Source organism: Strix aluco, chromosome 1 (assembly GCF_031877795.1).
Source record: "Strix aluco isolate bStrAlu1 chromosome 1, bStrAlu1.hap1, whole genome shotgun sequence".
Classification (NCBI taxonomy): domain Eukaryota; kingdom Metazoa; phylum Chordata; class Aves; order Strigiformes; family Strigidae; genus Strix; species Strix aluco.
In genome coordinates this window covers 57,916,649-57,923,681 of record NC_133931.1, presented here as the reverse complement: position 1 = coordinate 57,923,681, position 7,033 = coordinate 57,916,649, and the positions used below count along the sequence as shown (strand labels likewise).

Sequence of the window (7,033 nt, the reverse complement as noted above, 5' to 3'; positions counted from 1 at the left end):
CTCGCGCCGCCGCCATCGCCGTGGCCACTGACATGGCGCCGCGGCCGTTACCGCCGGCCGGGCCGCGCCGGGCCCCCCAGCTTGGGGCTGGGGCGTTGGTGTTTCCTCCGGGATAACGAGCCGCCGTTCCCTCAGGCCCCAGCGGCCTCTCAGGGGGCTGAGCGGCCCCGCCGGCTGTCCGTGCCTCCCGGGCGATGCGGGCGGGGCGGGAGCGGCCCCGGGCCCGCCGGTGCGTCGGGGGCGAAGGGGAACGGGAACAGAAAGGGCCCCCGTGCCCGGGAACGGGAAGCCCGCCGTCGGCGTGCCCGGGGCCTGGGGGGAAAAGCTGGCGGCTGGCATCGGCCATCTCAAGAACGAAGGGAAAAAAGTGTGGGAAAGGTGGCCTCGGGAGTGGAAAGGCAGTTCGGATTTTTAATTTCAGCAGCTCGTTAGTGCGTGGGAATTAAAGTGTACGGTAACAAATACAGTGCCCTTGAGATTTTTCACTTGTCTTTGTGTGTCATTTTTGATTTGTCAAGGATGAGAAGAAGAGAATTAAGAGCCTGCTACTCCCAAAACCGTATAAACCAAATTACCATGCATTTGAGCCAGCGGAGTAGGGCACTGGTGGCAGACAGCTGAGCGAGTCTAGGTCCACCTTGTAGAAAAAGGGCAGCCTACAATGAATACGTGCTTATGCAATAGAGCAACCAGTCTGTAATACTTACAACACCGAGAGAGCGTTGGGAACGTATACTTAATCGGCCAGATTGAGGCTTTTCCGCTTGACTTGTTCTGATGCACACTTGGCGCTGAATTGGACAAAAGAGAGTCCGGGGCTTGAGTCCATCAGTGTAGCTTTTTGAAAAAGGCGTTAAATACATCGAGTGTATGAATTTGTTATTGTCTTTCAGCACCTGCTGTGTGGTCGAGGGTTTCATTTTCAGTGATCTTTCAGGACTGGAATAGAGATGCTTTAGTTGTACCATATTTGCATTAAGAAAATTGCATAGCACCACCACTTACTATTTCTGATGTGAACACAAAATTAATTGTTAATTTTCTAGGGACTAGGCTAAATTTAATTGGCTTGAGTGTTCTATCTAACCTAACAGAATCTAAGTCTAGATCTATTTTATTGTTTATCTTGTAGGACACAGATGACTTTGGGATGAGAGGGACATAACACGCCTGACATATGTAGTTCACAAAAATAATAGAGACTTTTAAAAATAAAAGGCTTGGACCGTTTTCTTCTCAAATAAGTGACAAAACTTCATGGAATTCAACTTCATTCTTTAAATTTCTAAGCTGCACCGTGGCAGTGGATACCACAAAGATGGCAAGGCTGTCAGTCTACTTAGCAAAACATTTTCTGGTCCCCATTTTGAATCAGAAAAAAACAGTAACGCTGAGAAGGTGAATTAACTAATACCCGAAGGTTAAAAGTGAAATTACAAAGCTTTGTTGAAGAAATCCTCACCAAATGTTTGTCAAGCCTTCTGCTGACTGATTATTCCAAGTCACTTGTTTCCTTCAACCTCATATCTGCTCTGTCCTCATGTAAGATTAGTTTCATTAAGTAGAATAACCCTACAAATACGTAATACAATTTGGAATAGTGTGGAACAGAATTGCTCTGGATTCTTCCTTAATCTCAGTTTCCTCCAGGTTTTAGAATTTGTGCATTTTATTGATGCCATGCTCAGCACAGCTTGAGGTGGCTTCAGGAGCTTCCCTAGAGAGTTTCTGTGCTGGGGCAGACACGTAAACATATTTACTGGTGAGATGTAGTAAAAACAGCTTTAACTTTGGTAAATAAAACCTACAGCTAACCATAGCTTTGCTTTCTACGAATCATCTCAGACCACCATAACAGTGTTTTTTGTGTTTTTCCTTGAAAGAGGAAGTTTTAGTTACTGAATTGGCCAACAGTAAAAGAGTCTATGCTTTTTGCTGAAACTGGCTAGATATTATTCTGATGCAGAGCAGATGGTTTCCTCCCATGTGTCTCAGGTCTGCTGCAGTGCCTGGAGGTTTGTTGTGATTAGGCTGCCACAGGAGCATTTGAAAGGTCTGTTTAACTCGTGTTTTAAAAACAGGGCAGCGTGAATGGTAGTGTAGTAGGCAGGATGCAGAAATAGCCTCACTGAAGGTAATTGTAGAAAATCACTGGCATGGAGAAACACTGTTGTAAAGGGGGAAAGTGCTCTCAATATTTTTCTAAGCAGGAGTAAGTCCTCGCTCTAAATGATGTTTGAGTGGCATTTGGAAAATAAGCGACTCCATCTGGCTCAGTAAAATTTCCCCAACCTTCTCTTTGTCTTGGTGGTAGAATATTAGTAGAATGATCACCGAAGGCTGAGCTTGAGAGGCTAAAATAGCAACTGAATGAAGCCTTGGTTTTTACAGATTTATTCAAGCTGTGTGACTCATGTAGGTAAAAGATCTAAAACAGAACTAAAAAGCCAGGAAATACTACTTCTTAGAAAACCAGTGGCTGTGGCAAGTGGTTTAAGACCATTCAAAATACTTTGCAGAAAAAACACAGCTGCCTGTAAGGCCTGTAAACAGATGGCAATATTTCTCTTCATCATTCTCCTGGTCAGTGATGACTGTTTTCTTGTTACTGTTCTGAAGTTTTTTCAAGCCTTCCTTAGCCTAGACCTGCCAGGCAGCGTGAGCTTCTTACTGTGAGCTGCTGGGTGATTTTGAACGTCCGTTCACCTCCAAGCAGGTTGAGGCTGCTCTCTGCCTTGCTGGATCAGACTCTTGGCTTGTCTTTCATAACTGCCAAGGTCTTTCGTAACCTCCAGTCTTTCATAACCCCAAACACTAGCCAGTTCCTCTCACATGCCTTTCATAACCTGCACACACGCCATGTGTTTAATCTCGTCCACTTGGAATAGACTCGTCCTGGGTGAGCCTGAAATACTAGTGTTTCTTGGGTGCTTTGTCTGCTTGAATCCTCCTGAGCCCTGACCAGATTCATGTAGAGGTTGGGCTTCCCTGAGACAACAAATGCTCAGCAGAGGGGAAAACCTGTTCCCTCCGACCTCAGAGCAAGAAAACAGAGCATAGTCGTGCATTTCCTTCTCTTCCAGGGTGTGAAGCCCTGATTGATTTAGGTGTGGCTCAGCTGGAGGTGGCAGTCTCCCTGCCTGCCTGTCCTAAACTGCTGTGCAGCATTCATCGGCGTGGCTGCTCTGTGTGACACATGGAGATCCCTGTTGCGGTCCGCTCGATCCACGGTGCAAAAAGCAGGGTCACTCAGAGGGGAAGCTGCTGCAGCTGAAATTGGTTTAATTACACCTCAGCCGACAGCCTGCCATTCTCTTCTTCGACAGTAATTGCGTGCTGCAGTGATGCAATAAAATCAGTTGTAGTTTTTGCAGAGGAAGGGTGACCTCTCTCTGTAGGTGGCTGGCCATCGATGTGGAGTCCACAGATGTTTTCCAGTGCGGATCTTTGTCATTTCGCGGGTTTGATGGATGATCTCTTAATAGGGAATTAATGGGAGAGCAAGTGGCTAATGGCTTTAGTAGAAACAGAGGGGGGGGGAAAAAAGAAGGAAGTAATCTTTTTGAGTTATTAGCCTGAGTGTGGAAGAGCATTTCCTTAGCATGACAGCCAGAGGCTTGCTGCACTGTTATTAAAGCACTTTGGTGGGAATACATGCAGATGGTCTTTTTACACAGCATAGGATTATATTGGATTAGTCATATAAAATTGTTGTTTACCATCCCTAGCCCTTTTCCCTGGAGCTTTTATTAGTATCTCAAAAGAATGAAGTTTGAGTTTGCCTTTAAGAGGTAACCCAGATGACTAGTTTGTGCAAACTACTACAATATTGTAGTAGTTCAGTGCAATTGTAATGTTGCAGTAAGAGATTTTATAGCCGATAAAAGAGGATGTTTGGCCCAGATTTTTGTTTTGCCTTTTGGGTGTACAAGAAGGGAAGGTAAGGAGATGTTCTCTCTTCTTGCTGGACACCCTAGAAGAGCTGTGCTGATCCCCCTTCTGCTTCATCAGAGACAAACAGGAATTACTAACACTGGCACTGTTTTTCATAATGCTTGCTAATGACTCATTAATGACATAACGCTTGATTAATGCACTGTTCTACATGGTGTATTAGATGTTTCTTGTGTTCACTTTCTGTCATGCAGAGTCATATTCTGACCACCTTTTTTCTCTATGTCCAGAAGGCCCAGGGATCCCTGCTTGGACACCCTCTGCGTGTTCCCTCCTGCCACAAACTAACCAAAAGATAGTCTCAAATATGCAGTGCAGGAGTCTCCCTTCAGATCTAACCCGTTGGTTAATGTGGAAATGAAGATTTTTGGCTTCAAGGTCTGACAGACAGCTCTACTGGTAAAATGACATTCTTCAGTGTTTTCTGGAGTTTTCAGACTGGCTCTGTCATCCCGGGAAATTTTCTCTTCCGGGAGGTATGGCTGCAAGAGCTTTCCTGGGGTGCAAGTGCCTTTGATTCTCCATCGAGAGATGTTTTTCTTCTCTGGAGGGAATTCTGTGGACAAGGTAATACAGTCCCAAGCTGTTACTCTTTTTCCTAGACCATGTCTGTGAGTGTAGAATAATAGGTGGTAAGGGTCTTTTTCCCTAGCTTTGAAGGGAGAAGCGTCAGACTGTCTCTGGCACATGCATGCCAGTATTGTTTTTTGAACATTATCCACTGAAAATGCTAAAAATAATATGCACCCCTTGCCCCAAAAACAAACTAGTATTATAACCTGATGTTTCTATCGCTGAAGGTGGTACAGAACTTCTGTCAGTGTACTGTAGCAGGGATCCCTGTAGCCTAATTTGGTTTAATAAATATTACCTCTGCTTGGTTTTGTCAGCTTTAAGATTAAAACAATTTCCTCTTACTCTTATATATTATGAGAAAAGATTTCTTCTTTCTAATTCTGCAAACAGTCATCTTAAATCCAGTCAGGTCTTGGTGCCTTTTGTCTTGATATGCAGGAAATTTTCATGTTTTGAACTGAATTCTGAACTTTTGCATTTAGCTGTCCTCTGTGGTTGTGCCAAGCCAGACTGCTTCTCCCTGTTTCAGGGAAGGCTCCTGAACACAAATGGGGTTATTACTTCCTGACCCAAGCTCAGAAGAAGATGGAGAAAGGTCCTTTTTCCCGTGTTGGCCATTTTATTTGAGATTGTTCCATAATTTTTCAGCTGACGTTTGTCTGTGAGATTGGCAGCACCAATTATGCCAAAGAACGTAGCGGGCAGAAAGGGAATAAAAGAGAGATTAATTTGGGACAGGTGAAATTTTTATGTGTTTTTACAAAGGTGTGTAGAATATCCCAGGAGAATTTGAATTCCTGGAAAATCTCAGGAGGTTAGTAAGTCTCTGAGGGTCAAAAAGACACATAATACCATTTAATCTGTGTGGAGGAAAGGCTACACTTGGAGTTATTTTAGGGCTGCATCAAATAATCCTGTGCTCATATATTTTTGGGCAAATCAATGATTTCAGTGTACATGTAGCTGACAAAAAGTGCTATGGGTCACATTCCTGCTGTTTGGCAGTAAGTAGCAGGCTCAGCACCGCTGGAATTGATGACATTTTCATTCGTGTGTGCCAGCATGAAATGTGTCTCTGTTCATACCTAGCTGAGTTAGAAACACAAATGCAAGAGTAAAAGAATGTGTTCAACAAATCAGCTGAATAATAGTGTAGGAAATGTTTCTGTTGTAATTGTTTACAGTGGAAGGTAAATATCTTAGTGGCATGTCATACATTTACTGCCACAGAGAAGTTTTTTAAAAATATTGTTAGTATCTCTGGAAAATGAACATGTTTCCTAATCAAGTACACAAAATTCTTTTATAATTTATATAAACTGTGTTTTGTGTATACATGTAGGCTAACATTATCTTTTGATTTTTGGATGCTTCAAAATCTGATGTCCAGTGCTACCCAGCCTTGGGCCATTTTTACAGACCTGATGAGTATCTTTAATTTGGAAGAATGGATGCTCATTTTGGAGTGGAGCCACTCAAAATTGGTGACCACTTTTGAAAATGTTTGATTGTAGTGTGCATGGTAAAACCTACAAGAGCTTCAGCTGTAGCTTTTTCCAAGAGTTTGAAGGTAGAAGCAGGGGTTTTTTTTGGTGTCATTTGTTCGATAAAATCTAAATCTTACATAAACTCCTTGCAGGTGTAATGGCATAGTTGAGAAACTTGGCTGTTGTCTGCTTCCTCCATCTATCTTCAATTCCCATGACAGCCATGGAAAAGCAGGACAGAGGGAGGCTGCGCAGCTCAGTTTCTAGGTCAGAAATTGGGAATTCTTGTTTCCCTTTTAGCTCTGTTGGCTCAATTCCCAATTTTTCTCCATGTTGTTTTCCAGCCTGTAGAATAGAGATGTTCTGCTGGTAACAATTTTCCAGTTCTGAAAATACTTGGGTCTTAAAAACAGCACGTAGCTGCTGCATCATTGTCAACTCCTGGGTAAGCAGGAGAGCGGCAGTGTTCCCAGAACTAGATGTGTTTGCAGAAGAGCTTGGGAAACAGGGTCTGCAGATTTCACATCTGAGAATGACCCGAGACACATTGTGGTCTTGTTTTCTCTGCTACTTCTGACCTGTCTAGGTTGTTCCCTGAGTACTGCCTGGTGCTGCCCTTTCCATGCCCACTCAGGTTTCTGCAGAAGCCCTGAATTAATCCATCCGTGCTTCCTCCTCTTTTTGTTTTACTGCTCCACCCACAGTATTTTAAAAAAACAAACCAAAACCAAACACCTGGGTACCATAGGCATGTAAGTCCTAGCAAGCCTTGCACATTCCTTATAAAATACTATTCCTTGATATTCAAGTGGCCTTGCCTTGTATGGTATTAAGGAATTATGACTACTCCTGACATTCCCAATATTGAGGAAAAAATTGTTATTCTACTCATACTGTCTACCGTGAGATACTGGTACGTAGGGTGTGCTGGATTCTACTGTGCTGATCTTTCTCCACCACACTGTCTTATACTACAGCTTCCCTTTATCACTTAAAAAATTATTTCTGAAGTCATT

The 7,033-nt window shown here is 43.4% G+C and overlaps 1 protein-coding gene across 2 annotated transcripts in view; it reads left to right on the top strand.

Annotated features, from left to right (window-relative positions):
- Positions 1 to 7,033, top strand: part of MPPE1 (metallophosphoesterase 1) — a 34,552-nt gene that overhangs the window by 196 nt on the left and 27,323 nt on the right. The window lies entirely within an intron of this gene.